The sequence below is a fragment of the Vulpes lagopus genome, chromosome 8, assembly GCF_018345385.1.
Source record: "Vulpes lagopus strain Blue_001 chromosome 8, ASM1834538v1, whole genome shotgun sequence".
NCBI lineage: Eukaryota > Metazoa > Chordata > Mammalia > Carnivora > Canidae > Vulpes > Vulpes lagopus.
In genome coordinates this window covers 21,133,080-21,148,443 of record NC_054831.1, presented here as the reverse complement: position 1 = coordinate 21,148,443, position 15,364 = coordinate 21,133,080, and the positions used below count along the sequence as shown (strand labels likewise).

Genomic DNA, 15,364 nt, shown 5'->3' with positions numbered 1-15,364 from the left:
ATAAAATAAGTAAATATGTTCATACTTCCATATCTGAAATTGTGCCACATGCTTCCTCTAATTTAAGAATTCCACTCTCCCTCTGGGTTCCCCTTTAAAAAAGTCTTGATTCATATTCAGCTCTCATGTTAGCTGTTCTAAATCATTGTCTCTATGAGGTGCTTTGGGACACACAAGGTGAGAATCACTGTTTCCTGAGTCAGAGAAAGCCTCCCAGAAGGGATGACAAGTGTACTGGGATTTAAAAAGATAAATAGGAGTTAGCCAGACGGAGAGATGGTGGGAAGTCACCCCACCCATGAGGAAGGTTGGTGTATTCAAAGGTGAGTAGCTGGAAAAGGTGTGGCATCTTTGGGGGAACCAACTCTATTTTGTTACAGCTTGAAAGGAGTTCAATGTGTGTGTGTGTGTGGTGCAAGAGGGGAGAGTGTTGTGCATGGAAGGCCTTAGGGACACACAGAGAGGTTTGGACTTTTTCTTGTAGGTGCTGGGGAGCCACTGAAGGTTTTAAAGGAGGGTGAAGGTATGATCAGGAGCAGATTTTTCCTTTTTCTTTTCCCCTAGCCCGTAGCCCAGTGAGGTTATTCTCTGTATGAGGACAGAATGACAACAATGGCTTGACTTCCACAGCCATGATGCTCATTACTTAAAGAATTACAGCCACTCATGGGCCTTGGAGCCATCCCAGGGGAGCTGAGGGCATCATTGGAGTCCTCAGTGTCTCAGCAGCCAGGATGATGTCATGCTTTCTGTGACTTGAGTCCTCCCCCCAGGGACAACATTCACTGTGCCCATTACTGGTAAACCTCTCTCCAGGTGGAGAGTGCATGCCCACAGGCTGAAGAAGACCCAAAATGGGGAGCTGAAATTCAGGCTGAGGTAAATGCCCAGAGGTGGCTCGTGATCTTTTATGAACATTAAACACGGTGTTGACAGTGGTTTCCGATGTCTCCATCTCTAGATGAGCTCTGTTAGGGAAATGGTGAAGTAAGACCTGTGGAAGACCTCTGAGTTGGGTCCTATTCCCTTTGCCCTGGTGGACTTCCCTGTGCACTTTTCTATAGCCTTCCTCATTATCCATGAGGGCATCTTAAATTATGACAGATTTTAACAGTTCATCAGGAGGGTAGTTGTTCAGAACTTGAACACATAACCCACAAGGTAGTACAAATTTGCTTCTGGTGCCTTAGAATGAAGCCATCTACTGTCTCTGTGCCCCAAATTTCTACTCGGTTTTCTTCTTCCTGGGACGTTTCTGGTACATCCTGGGCTTACATCCTGCCAGATTATCCTAATACCTGTACCTGTGTTTTGTTGAGAGGTACCACTCAGTCAAAGGAAAGAAGGGAGCAGACAGAGACAGTGAACTATCTTTTTCTTCTCTCTGAGCTCCTTTAGAGCCACAGTGAGGAGCACCTGGGTGGCTCAGTTGGCTAAAGGACCGACTCTTGATTTCAGCTCAGGTCATGATCTCAGGGTCCTGGGATCCAGCCCTGTGTTGGGATCTGTGATCAACATGGAGTCTGCTTGTCCCTCTCTGCCCCCCCCCCTCCTCCTCCTCCTCCTCTCTCTCTCTCTCTCTCTCTCTCTCTGTCTCTCAAATAACTAAATAAAATCTTTAAAAAAAAAAAAGAAAAGAAAAAAGAGCCACAACGATAGCCAAAGGGCCTTAGATGTGACCTGGCTCTACCCTGTCATTTTACAAGCTGGAGGCTTGAATCCCCACATCCTTTCTCCCTCCCAGAGAACACTACGAAACCCTTGCATCAAGTGCTGTGACCAAGTTCTTGTATGAAGATCGGGATTTCTGAGGCCAGTTCGTTCCTTGTCATTTGTTCATGGTTTATTCATGGCTTCCTTAATCCCATAGTTTTTGAGACTCCTAGGCGGCGAGATCCACAGAGAATAACAAGTCCATCAGTCCTTGCCCTCAAGAAGCTCACAGTCTAATGGAAAGACAGGGCAGTAAAATACTTTGTGAACTTTGGTGTCAACCTTCTGTCTGAGGCCAGAGAGGAGTGGGGGGATGGGGGAGGCCGAGGGTGTCCTATAGAGGGGACAGAAAGGATGAGCAGGAGAGGGTGGCCCAGAGGAAGAAGGAGGTCACTCCCTACACTGTCTGCATTGTAGCTTACTGGAAGCCTTTTGGATTTATGGATTTTGTTTTCATAATATTAACCTAAACAAAACATTTGGTGTAGCACAGAGCCTTGGAGCCGGAAAACCTTGGCTCATTGTCGTCTGGCTTCTATACGTAGCGATGTGACCTTGGTCAAGCTAGTTATCTCCTTGAGACTCAGTTACTTTATCTGTAATATGACAATAGCCATTCCTGCCATATAGGTTGATTCCGAAAATTAAATGAGATAATCTACGTCAAGAACCTAGCAGAGGGAATCCCTGGGTGGCTCAGTGGTTTAGCGCCTGCCTTCGGTCCAGGGCTGATCCTGGAGTCCCAGGATCAAGTCCCACCTCGGGCTTCCTGCATGGAGCCTGCTTCTCCCTCTGCCTGTGTCTCTGCCTCTCTCTCCTTTTGTGTCTCTCATGAAAAAATAAATAAAATCTTAAAAAAAAAGAAAAAAGAACCTAGCAGAGAAACCAAGCCACATAGGAATCGGTATGTAGCAATGTTGCTGGTGTTGTTTCAGGCTGGGATTCCAAGGAAATAGAGCCAAACACTCTCTCATGTTAAGGTGAGGAGGTGAGACCCAGATGCAAGTTATATAAAGGGGACTGATACCTTGTTTTGCCACCCTCAGCTGACGACCTTCTTCTAACCTTTAAGAGAAGTTGAGAAACCAAAGGGTAGGACTGAGGTTAGAATGGGGATTTCTGATGGGCATTGAGGGGGGCACTTGGCAGGATGAGCACTGAGTGTTATGCTATATGTTGGCAAATTGAACTCCAATAAAAAAATTGATTATAAAAAAGAAAAAAGAAGGAGGATTTCTTTGAGGAGCCTTGTTGGGATGCAGTGGGCTCCGCCCTCTCTCCCAATCCCTCCAGCTCCATGCTTCCACCATGGAGAATGAAGGACATGCCTTTCTCTTATCCCAAGACCAAGGAAAGGAATTTCTTAGGGACACCTGGAGCACTTCCTACTGGATGCCAGAGGTTACAGTGGGCTGGCATCTTGGTAATGCTTGAGAAGTCAGACTGTGAGGGTCCATGCTTGGTGGATAGTTCTGATGACAGAGGAGAGAGGTTGCTGCATCAGGAATAGCCTGAGCCCACAGGCTTGTCAGAAAAAAGTGCATGTGAGAAGCTCCTGAGCACCTGATGTGGCCAGTGTGTTGAGCTTCCTGGAGTTTGTCACAGATTCCACCACAAGGGGCCCCCTTGAGGGGAGAGGGTCCTAACACAGAGAAGCTGGTGTGTACCTCCTCTCCCCAGGAGCTGCTAGAGCAATCAGTTACAGAGGCACCCACCCAACTACCCACTATAAGGGAGCTGCAAGCAAGAAAGGCCAGAAATGGAATTGGGGCTCTCTGAAGAGCCCTCCAGAGTGCTCCAAAGGAAGAAGTCAGCTCTTAACACCTGCAAGGCCCAGAGAAGACCAGTTCATCACCATGACTGAGACATCCTTCTCCCCCCACGCCCCACTCCCATTCTGGCAGGAGGGGAAGAAAGGAAGGCGGGGCGCTGAAGAGGAGCTGACCCCAGCCCCAAACACCCCCAGGATGGAAGGAGACAGAAGTGGTAACTTCTAACAAAATTGGAAATCTTTGTGAGACATACTAATTTTTTTTTTAAAGTAAGTTCCACACCTAGCGTGGAGCCCAACACAGGGCCTAAACTCACAACCCTGAGATCAAGACCTGAGCTGGGATCAAGAGTCAGATATTTAACTGACTGAGCCCCCCGGGTGCCCTGGGACATACTAATTGTTGAATTAAGGCTGCTTTAGGAACTGAGAAGAGAGTCTGCAGCAAAGCCACAAGACTGGCTGGTGTTTTCATCCAGGAGCATTAGTTGCCTGTTACAAGTTGTGTTTGTTCAACTGCGTTTTGACTTTACTATTATAGTTCACTGAATACACCACTCAGGAAAGCCAGTGCCCTACCCATGCTGTTCTCTTGACCTGAAATGCCCTCCCTACCCCTGCCCTCCACCCTAGTCCCTCATCCAAACAAGAGCGCATCGCCTTCTCCTTTAGACAGTCTCTCTGGACCCTCCCTGTCCTTCCTTACCTTTGTGGAGAGAGAAGGGGCTCACCTGTCTGATTGCAGGAGGACACACCCACCAGTGCCCCCCTTCGGTCAAGATGCTGTTCTTTACAATAATTGTTTTTGCCATTCCCACACAGTGTTGTTGTTGTTTAATCAGATTTATCGAGGTATGATTTACCAACAATAAAATAAACTCATTTTAAGATCAGTGAGTTTTGACAAATACATAAACCTACACCTGTCACTACCACAATCAAGGTATGGAATATTTCTGTCACCCAAAGTTCCCTTGTCCTTTCCCCACATGATCCCTACCTCTGCCCTGCCCCAGGCAACCCCTGATCTGCTTTCTATCCTCCAGATGAGATTTATCTTTCCTAGAGCTTCATAGAAATGAAATTGTACATGACAATTCAAGTTTAATCAAGAAAAATCTGTCTACATAAGAAAAAGCCAATTTCTTTCTAGAAAATAAGAAAGTCAGTGTAAAATATGAGTTGTTTCCAAGCCAATATTTATTCTCTTTGGAAAGTAAACACATCGAAATATAATCTTCCTGATTGTATTTTCTGATTAGCTCAAAATCCCCGTCCTCTTCCTCCATCGCTGCTCCTCCATTTTATGTTCCATTTTCCTTTGATGTCTTATTTATTTTGCTAGAATATAAAAATGTTATTGGCATTCTGCTTATGGGCATTTCTAATTTCCTTGGATTTGGATACAAATTGATTTTTCATGGGCTCATACATCTTCAAGATTACTTTGCTTGAATTTGGACTATTCATTGATCTAATATATTTTTGAAGACATTGAGCAGCATGAAGCAGATTCTAAACTACATGAATGAAATTCACCGTGGCTTTTTGTCATTGTGGCAAGATTGTATGTATTTTTTCCTTTTTTGCCTTTTTTATAGTCTTCCAAGTCCCTTCTGTCCTTTACACCTAAATTCCATAGGGGAGGTACTAGTTGCCTCCACACCCTCCCAGCTTCCATCTCTCTGTATTCCTGAGTGGGGCCAGGAGGGAATCTGCCAGGATGGACCCCAGAAGTAATTCCATCTCCTCGTTCCAGCACCTTCCATGTACAGACAGGCATGCAACAGGCAGAACTGGGTGCCTGACTGCTATCACCTCTGCCGGACCCTAGCCCTTCTGACAGCCTGTACTAGAGGTACACCTATTAGCTCCTTGCTGTGACACCCAGAAGGCATCTCTCTGAGGGGTTCAGCTCCTGGGAGTCCTATACTGGGGGAAGAAACAGCTTTAGTGCTAGGGTCAAGATATGCAGAAAGCAAATATTCTCCTGTCCCCAGCTTTTTTTAATTTTTTGCCTAATCCAGTGTAAGTGTTCTGCAGTTGGCAATTAGCTTTTTGTTCAGAGACAGTTTTGCAATGAGCACAATGTTGCTATTTTATGACTGGTCGGCAACCTGGTGGGTACCCGTGTGGGATGTCTCAGCTCTCCACAATGCCACCCTCTGAGAACAGAACCCATGCAGATTCGTACCATGCAACCAGGCCCCTGGCCCGTCCTTGACATCAGACATGCACACCTGATTGAAACTGGGCCAGATGGATTCTCTGGACTGGATATTTGAAATTGGTATTGAAACAGGGGCTCGTCTCTCGCCTTAAGAAACATGGGATGGCCAGTGCTTAGAAAGCAGAGTCTGTCATGGGGATGGAAGAAATAGCCTTGTAGATGGAGACAGATGTGGACCAGAGTAAGCATGGGTGCTAGGGGCAAGAGGCACACCCACATACAGAGAGGGGAGGCACAGAGGGAGGGAGAAAGGGAGAGAAGAGGGAGGGAGGAAAGGAGAGAGACAGGGAGGGTGAGAAGAGGAGGGAGGGGGAGAGAGGGAGGGAGGGAGAGAAGAGGAAGGAGGGGGAGGGAGGGAGGGAGAGAAGGGGAGGGAGGGGGAGGGAGGGAGGGAGAGAAGGGGAGGGAGGGGAGAAGGGGAGGGAGGGGGAGGGAGGGAGGGAAGAGGAGGGAGGGGGAGGGAGGGAAAAGGAGGGAGGGGGAGAGAGGGAGGGAAAGAGACAGGGAGGGTGAGAAGATGAGGGAGGGGGAGGGAGGGAGAGAGGACAGGGAAGGTGAGAAGAGGAGGAAGGGGGAGGAAGGGAGGGAGAGAAGAGGAGGGAGGGGGCGAGAGGGAGGGAGAGAGGACAGAGAGGGAGAGAAGAGGAGGGTGGGGGAGGGAGGGAAGGAGGGAAAGAGATAGGGAGGGATGGGGAGGGAGTGAGGGAGGGGGGAAGGCTGCTCAGATGCTGCTGGCTTCCAGTTTCCAGTCCCAGCACAGCTGTCCCTTTGTGTTGGTTTCCATGTGAAATTCCTATAAACTTGAATGAACTTCCTGTTTATGCTTGAGGTGACTTGGAGGAGTTTCCTGTTAATTTGCAGCCCAAAGATTGGGGGGGTGACGGTAGGGGGAAGATGCAGCCTGGCATCTGGGGACGCAAAGATTCACCCAGCACCTAGGTGGGCCCTCTGGGCTTGGAAAGCATCCGGATCCCCCGTCCTGGGACAGGGAGGAGTATTCCAGTGGAACAGAGTGGAGCACGGGCTGAAAGAGCTGGTGAGGTTAGTGTCAGTGTTCTGGGCCTCGGACAATTTTCGCCCCGAGGCTGAGGCTTCAGCAGGCTTGAGAGGCCACACGGAGGGATGTCCGACTGCCCTGGCTCCTGGGACCGGGTAAGGTGCATGGAGACATGAGCCAGGGTGCGGCTCCCGCTTACAGAGGAGGGGGCGACAGGCCACTTATGCCTCTGTGCTCCTGGGAGCCCTTTCTCTGAGGACACAGGAGCCGAGACCAGCCAAGTCCGCTCTTGAAGTGGACTTACTGAGCCGTAGCACTTGACACCGCACAGGGACCCACATGGAGAACTCAATGCAGAGCGCAATTTTGAAACAGGGCGATCCTGGGACTGGGAAGGAGGACACGTGCGACACGCCAGGGGTGTCGGGGAGGCCTGATCCTTCGAGGCTTTTTCCAAGTCGATCTGCTGTGTCCTCTGGCTGGGCAGCGGGGGTGATGCCTGCTGCCGGGAGGCACACCTGGGGTGCTCCATCAGCTGATGAGGGAAAGCAGACCATCTCCACTGCCCTCCACACCCTGGGGAGAAACACACTCAATGAAGAACCCAGGCACAGCCCTCAGGGCTCCTTCTAAGAACCTGAAGCCCCCACAGATGTGGCCTGCCTCCGCCTGTCCAGTTTAGCAAGCTGTCTAGAAAAGGCTTCGAGCAAATCAAGTCTCCCTAAATTAAATCAGGGCTGTGCATTGAGGTCTTACAGGCACCATGCTGCCAGGGAAACCTCACAGGATCTTTAGAGCAACACAGATCCACTGTGCAGGGCTTCTCAGTCCCCAAGGCAAGCCCAGATCCAAGCTCAGAGGCTGCCAGCTTCATTCAGAAGGTTTTCACCCCCCACAACCAGTTCCTCCCAGTCTCACCCCAAGAGTGGTTCTGGAGGGCCCCGGACAAGGCCATGGCACCAAAGGGCAGGACATAGAGTGGCTCCACCAGATAACCAGTGTCTCAAGAGTCAGCATGCAATGGCCATGGCCTTGTCAGGTATCCAGTGATACCCGCAAAGGGTAGCAGCTCCATCAGAAGGCAATGGGGTCCTTCATGGCTGTGAAGCAGCCACGTGCATGAAGCAGTGGAGACAGTACTTTACAAAGAAGGAAGTGAAAAACAAAACAAAACAAACCAAAAAAACAAAGAAGGAAGTGGCTTTGCAGAGAGCTGAGAGAGAGAGAGACAAAGAGACACAGAGAAACAGGGAGACAAAGAAACTGATTCGTGATTGCTTTTCTGGTTTTTTTTTTTTTTAAGATTTTATTTATTTCTTCATGAGAGGTACAGAGAGGGAGAGAGAAGCAGAGACACAGGCAGAGGGAGAAGCAGGCTCCATGCAGGGAGCCTGATGTGGGACTTGATCCCGGGACTCCAGGATCACTCCCTGGGCCAAAGGTAGGTGCTAAACTGCTGAGCCACCCAGGGATCCCTCTGGTTCTTGATTTTTTGAGAGAAGTGTTGCACTCTTTGCTTTGGGTTCGGTGAAATATGCCTGACACTCCTCCTGCCTTAAAACAAACAAACAAACAAACAAACAAACAAACAAACAAACACCAAAAAAGCTCCCCCCACCCCAAACCATCTTTTAATACTGGAATAACTCTAGATCTGGAGAAAGTTGCAAGGATAGTCCAGAGAAGTCGCATGGACCCCTCACTGTTTCCCCCATGGTTATAGTTTACATAACCATAGTACAATATCAAATCAGGAAATTGACGTTGGTATAATGTGTGCCATTTTGCCACATGCGTAGATCTGCAATCGAGACACAGAACCAGTCCATCCTATAAGCATCTTCTTACTACCACCCCTGTGTAGTCACCGCTCTTCCTACCGTTCCTAATCCCTGGCAGCTACCAATCTGTTTTTCACCTCTATAACTTTGTCATTTTGAGAATATTCTACAAGTGGAATCACGATCTGTGGCCTTTTGAGGTTGAACTTTTTTAAAAGATTTATTTATTTATTTATTTTATTTATTTATTTATGAGAGACACAGAGAGAGAGGCAGAGACATAAAAAGACAGAGAAACAGGTTCCTCACAGGAAGCCCAATGTGGGACTCGATCCCTCGACCTGGGATTATGCCCTGAGCCAAGGCAGACGATCAACTACTGAGATACCCAGTCATCCCGAGGCTGACTTTTTTTTTTTTTTAAAGATTTTATTTATTTATTCATGAGACACAGAGAGAGAGAGAGGCAGAGACACAGGCAGAGGGAGAAGCAGGCTCCATTCACGGAGCCTGATGTGGGACTTGATCCCGGGTTTCCAGGATCACACCCTGGGCCAAAGGCGGCACTAAACCACTGAGCCACCAGGGCTGCCCTGACTTTTTTTTTTTTTTAACTCAGTGTAATTCTTTGGGATGCACCCAAGTTGTTATATTAATCGTCCATCCACTGCTATTGCAGACTAGTGTTCCGGGCATGGGTCTACTATATTCGTTTAACTAGTCACCTCTCCAGAGACACTTTGGTTGTTTACAGTTTGGAGTTATTACAAATAAAGCTGCTATGAGCATTTGTGTACTACCCATTTGTGTGAACATGTTTCCATTTTTCTGGGAAGAATGCTGGGGAGTGCAATTGATGGGTTGTATGTTGAGTGTGTGTGTTGTTGGTTTTCTTTTTTTCCAAGAAACTAAGACTCCTTTCTGGAGTGGCTGTGCCATTTTACAGTCACTCCAGCTATGTATAAGAGTTCTAGATTCTCTTCATCATTACCAGATTTGATATTGCCATTTTTTATTTTATTTGTTCTAATCTCATTGCGGTCTTACGTTGCATCTCCCTTATCCCTAATAATGCTAAACTATTTTTTTTTTTGGTGTATATTTGTTGTCTGTATATTCTCATTGATGAAATGTCTCTTTATATCTTTTGCCCATTTTCTTTCTTTTTTTTCCCCTTGGCAATCCTGTATTTATTACTACTCCCAAATTTCAACAATCATCTCATTAAGCTTATCTGTAAAACACTGATATATGAAGAGGGGTGTGGGGGTGTGGGTGGGAAGGAAGGCTATCCACTTCTTCATGTCTGCAGAGAAAGCTCTTTTTGGATGACAATCCCATGTGCAGATCTGAGCATAAGCACGTGACTGTTATTCTTAGCAACAAGTAAAAAAAAAAAAAAGAGGAAGAACTCATTTTAAAAATATTTATTTATTCATTTTTAGAGAGAGAGCGAGAGCGAAAGCGAGAGAGAGAAAGAGAGAGAGAACGTACACCCAAGTGGTGGAAGGGGCAAATGGGGAGGGAAAGCATCTCAAACAGACTCCCCGCTGAGCTGGGAGCCCTTCCTGCTGATGACATAGGAGCCACCCAAGTCCATGCTTGAAGTGGACTTACTGAGTGGTAGCACTGGATCCCACAACCCTGAGATCGTGACCCGAGCCAAAACCAAGAGTCGAGGCTTAACTGACTATGCCCCGCCCAGGCTTTCAGAGAGAGGTGCCACAGTCACACAAGGTCTCAGACAACAGTCTCAGACAATGGTGCCAGGTGTGTGAGCCATAGTTGGCCAACATGTGTCACCCTGAGGCCACTGCTGTTTCTCAAGGGGAATCTCCTCAATGTGCCTGGAAAGCAGATCATTTGTAACACAGAAGTACACGGACTGGGGCAATACTCGCACAGAATAAATTCTACAGGTTCTTGGGCAGGTCGGTTGGTTCTACAAATCTCTTCTGTGCTAAATGGTTGTGGAATTATGATTCTGCAAAGGTAATCCCATAAATGGACACTGGGGACGTTTTTACAACCTGCGAAATTCCTAGACCAAACAATAAAGAGCCACCCATACCAAACTTAGACACCGACTTAAGATGCTCCACGCAAGGGCTTCTGAATGAGACTAAGCAGGAAAGACTATCTGAACAGATTTTTGTGCTTCTCTCCAGCCAGCAGATTAGTGGGCTCCATCCCCTCTCCAGCTACCTTTTGCTGTGCCACGTCCTGCTCAGATTTTTCCTGGAGAATCTTTTTCTTCTGTATTTTCTTTAACCTATAGAAGTTTCGCTCTCTCACATTGAACTCTGTGATGATACAAGCAAGGGCACATCCAATCCGGGGAATGATGACATGTTCAGTGGCATTTACACTCCCATTAATAGCTTCATCTCCAGTAACACAAGGAGTCTGCAGCAAAGCTACTCCCAATGCTGTGACATTATTCCTCTTTAATTCAGAGGCATTGTCCCCACCTCTGGCTAAGCCAGTCAGTTTGTAACTGTCACTTCCTTGACGGTGATGTTCAAATACTGGCAAAGTATCACCTGCAGCATCCTCCTTGCTGGAAGCTTCACTTAACATTGTGGATAACTGTGGTGCCCAAGTCCTCTCCAACTGTGAACGTGACCTTGGCAAGTAAGAGCAGCTTCTCTCTTCACATTTTCATCTCTGTTATCTACTTAAGGGCCTGGTGAAACCAGGGAGTTAAGGCATCACATTGTTTCTTTGGGAGGTTTTGAACTCTCTTGCTCCCTTTAATTGAGCCTTGGTGATGGACTGTGCCACTACAAGGGAGCTGTCTCACTTGGATCTTTGCCCACATCCTGAAGGTGACTATTTGGCTTGGGTCCCCTGCAATAGTCCCTACCACAGCGCCTTCCTCTGGGGGCAGGATGCTTGTCCTGCCTATTCTCTGTGGTGTGTTTGTGTGTGTGTGTGTATTGCCTGTTCAGTTTTGATAAAAATACTCGTGTTTGGTTAAGTTTGAAACAGGCTTCGGTTGCTTGAAAACTCACGAGTTGCCTACTTTGGAATTCAACCACAGTAATAGCTAATAGTTATTGAGCACGTACTTTGCACCAGGCACTGTTCTAAGTGACTTACAGGTTGGAGTCCCCATTGATAGATGTTGTTGTTATAAACATCATATGTTGTTGTTCTAAGTGTTAACCACGGTTACAATTTAGTTGACGAATCTAATAAATAAACAGCTTCGTCAGTCCAGCACTGCCGAAATTTGAATTGCCTAAGTTTTGTGTTTTGGTTGGGTGAAAAAAAGATCTAAGCCATTGACATCATGAGAGTGCACGAAGCAGAAGAGCCACATTGCTCACATTTTTAAAATGTTTTAAAAATTATATAGTACATGTTTCTGTTTTAATAGCTGGAAGTGTTCACTTCAATAAGTTCTATAGAAGAAAGCTCCCTAACGTTAGTCTCCCCCTAAAATAAAGACAGAAATTAAAAGCTAAAAAAAAAAAAGAAAATAAAAGCTCATTTACGATATACAGTTTTCAAAAATCGTGTTGGTATGAGTGTAGCAGGCTACACATGCAGTGATCAGATATTCTGAACTCTTGTGCAAGATGAAGACTGTATTTCCTGAACTTTGGGAAATGACTAGAGCTTTGTTGAGGGTCCCCAAGGTGACTGTGCAGCTGGCCCTTATAATAGAACTACCTCTGTGACAGGTGGGGCCCCTCTGGGGCCTGGGCACTGTCCTCTGGGTCCCAGGGGCCATACGTGTGATTTATCGGTGAGTCAAGTTGTTGAACAGGGACCACCCTTGCATGCCTGGCTTCTGGATAATCCATCCTCTACGATGCTACTCCTTTCTACACTTCAACATCAATAGGAAGAAGCAGAGCCCCCGTTCCCACACCTTAGACAGTCATGTTTCCACCCTTGGAAGAGCTAAGTGAATGGAGTTCCGCAGTGTAGCCCAGCAGCACATGTGGGTCCAGCGAATGGCCTCATGCGATCCTCCGAGTGTCATTGCCACAGTGTCCTCTGAGCTGTGGAAAATGGCAATCAGCAGAGCAACCTCCTCGATAGATCTGCTCCTCCCAGGCCCCGCATCCTTTGGACGAATGTCCAGTTGCTGCATTTCAATGGACCGATCACAAGCAGCTGGCTCCCCCCAAAGCTGGTGCAGCAGGCCCAGCTGCCTCTGCTCACCCACCTTCCTCTGTGGAGCTCGTGGCAGCTTTGGACTATGAGGAGTAAGCAACACACCACCCATCTCCTTCCCCTCCATCTGTTCCCTGATGGTGACCCGACCCTCTTGACCTGCTGGCTTTGACTTTGTGAGAGGATTTCTCTCCTCACTCTTTATCCTTTGGACTCCATGCTGGGCACTGGAACTGTATTTCTTTCTCTGTTCCATCATTGGACTGCCTTATGCCATCTTGGGGAAGTTCTGGGACTCTCCCATATGGTAAGGCTGGGAGGGTGGAGCCCCTCTTCCCAATATTAAGTCCCACCAATTCAAATCTAGGCCACACTGATTTATGGGAGTCTGTGTGCAAGTTACCTTGACTCTCTGACTCTGTTTCTTGTATAAATGGGGTGGCGAATCCCTTTCTCACAGGGATTCAGTGAGGTTTACTGATCACACACCCACGTCCACCCACACAAACACATATATCTAGTCCACCACAGCGTAGTACTCAAATAGTAGATAAATAACTCTAGAAATAAGACAGTTTCCTGCATTTCCCTTTACCCCCACCTTGGTCCCTGCATTCATGTTGTGATGTCCTGTCCTCATGCTGCTGGTCCCAGCCCCCTCTCCTATTAGTCAGTAAAGGGGACTCAGACAGAGTGCTCCCCTCCTCTGTAGCAGAGAATCTCTCATTGGTTGCCATCACCATGGCAACTCACTGTCTCCTCCCCCCCCACCCCCCCTTTCCAGAGCAGCAGATTGTGGAGTTCCAGACTTCTCAGCTCTGGGAGGGAGGAGGAAAAAGATGGGGGAGGGGAGCTCTAGAGGCAACCTTGACTGCAAAGGCGGCCACACGATTCCGGTTTGCTTGGATTCCTGATACCAGCCCTGGCATGCATGTGGCCTCTATTATCTCTGCACACTCAGGCAACCATTTAGATAGCCATAGGCACTCCTGATTCCCTTTGAAATGGGCCAGCTTGGGACCTGAGGGTCCTGGGTTCATGGCACGTGGCGTGCATGATAAGCATGTTGTTCCTACAGAAGAAGGGTTTTCTTCCCACTGCCTTTGCAGCGCTGCTGAGGTTACACTGCAGGACCAGTGGGAACGAGCTCTGTGAACTCCAAAGGCTGTCAGGGGTCATTCGTTATTCTGATCATCCGCCCCTGCCTCCCACCCTGTGTGGTTGGCCAGAGTGGGGCAGCCTCATGGGTGCTTTCCTATCCGGATGAGAAGTGGGGGTTTGGAGGTGTAAGTCCACATGGGGCCCCTGGAGAACAGCAGAGGGCATTGGGCAGTGAGATACCAACCACTGGGTCCCAGCTGTGAGGTCCCTACCAGGGCCTGAGAACCTACTTCCTTCCTCCCCAACACGCCTGCAGAGGGGGTACACAGCATGGCTTCTACATGCACAAATTGTGATGTGCAGGGATGCCTGGATGGCTCAGTTGCTGTCTGCCTTTGGCTCAGGGTGTGGTTACTGGGTCCTGGGATGGAGCCCCACATCCGGCTCCCCACAGGGAGCTTGCTTCTCCCTCTGCCTATGTCTCTGCCTCTCTTTGTGTTTCATGAATAAATAAATAAAATCTTAAAAAAAAAAACCTGGGATGTGCAAATGCTCTTTGGTGCACTTGGAATTCAAAAACGATTTAAAAGTATGGGCTGAATGAAGGCAACTTTTGCCTGTTCTCAATCAGCAGCAGGGAGGGTGCTGGTCAGTGAATTGACTGTTGGAACATAAACTCCATAAAAATGGGTGAGGGGAGGACATCCTGACACCTGCTACAATGGATGAGCCTTGAGGACATGATGCTAAGTGAAATAAGCCAGAAACAAAAGGACAAATACTGTATGATCCCAGTTACATGAGGTAATACATGAGGTAATGAATATGCTAGGATAAGCAAATTCATTGGGATAGAAAATAGATTAGAGGTCACCAGGAGCCATGTGGGAGGGAGAGAGGGGAGTTAGTGTTTAACGGGGACAGAGTTTCAATGTGGGAAGATGAAAGGGTTGTGGAGACGGATGGCCCCGAGGGCTGCACAGCATCGTCGTGGACGTGCTTAATGCCATCGAAGGTCATACAGAGAGATGGTTAAAGTGCTAAGTTTTCTGTTATGCGTATGTTACCACAATAGAAGAAATCCAACCCCCCCAAAGGTGAGGTGAGGTGGGGTGGTGGAGCACTGCCATGGGAATGAGGGGACGGAGAACATGCTCAGTGCTCAGTGAGGCTTTGATGGGTGAGGCATTCTAGAGAAGGGGGTCTTAATTGACAGGCTGCCTGGCCCTGCCTCTTCTGGCTGACCGACAGGCCAAGAAGGTGACATCAGGGGCTCCCTGCCTCTATTTCCTGAGGGAGCTAGGGAAGCCAACAGGGATGACCCATCCCCTCCCCTCAGGGTTCCAGGTGTTTTAGAGGAGTCACCAGGGTAGTGGTGTTCCTCAGCTTTGGTCATGGCCTTCTTCCCTCTGGAAGGCCCAGGGTGTGGTGGAGTACCCCCCCCCCCCCCAGGACCCAGCGCTGGTCCAGTGGCCACAGAAGAGGTGTGGCCAACATCACAGCCAGGTGGAGGGACACCGTGCTCTCCTGGGACCTGCACGCCACGCCCTCAAGCTCCAAGGCCTGGGGTGTCTGCAGCCCCTTCTTGCCTTCTGAGTCACTGCTCAAACCCACCAGCCCTTCTGACAGAGCTGGAAACAGGC

General features: G+C 48.2%; 1 pseudogene; it reads right to left on the bottom strand.

Moving 5' to 3' along the window:
- Nucleotides 1–10,628: 10,628 nt before the first annotated feature.
- Nucleotides 10,629–12,876, bottom strand: LOC121497662 (annotated as a pseudogene).
- Between the last annotated feature and the right edge of the window lie 2,488 nt (nucleotides 12,877–15,364).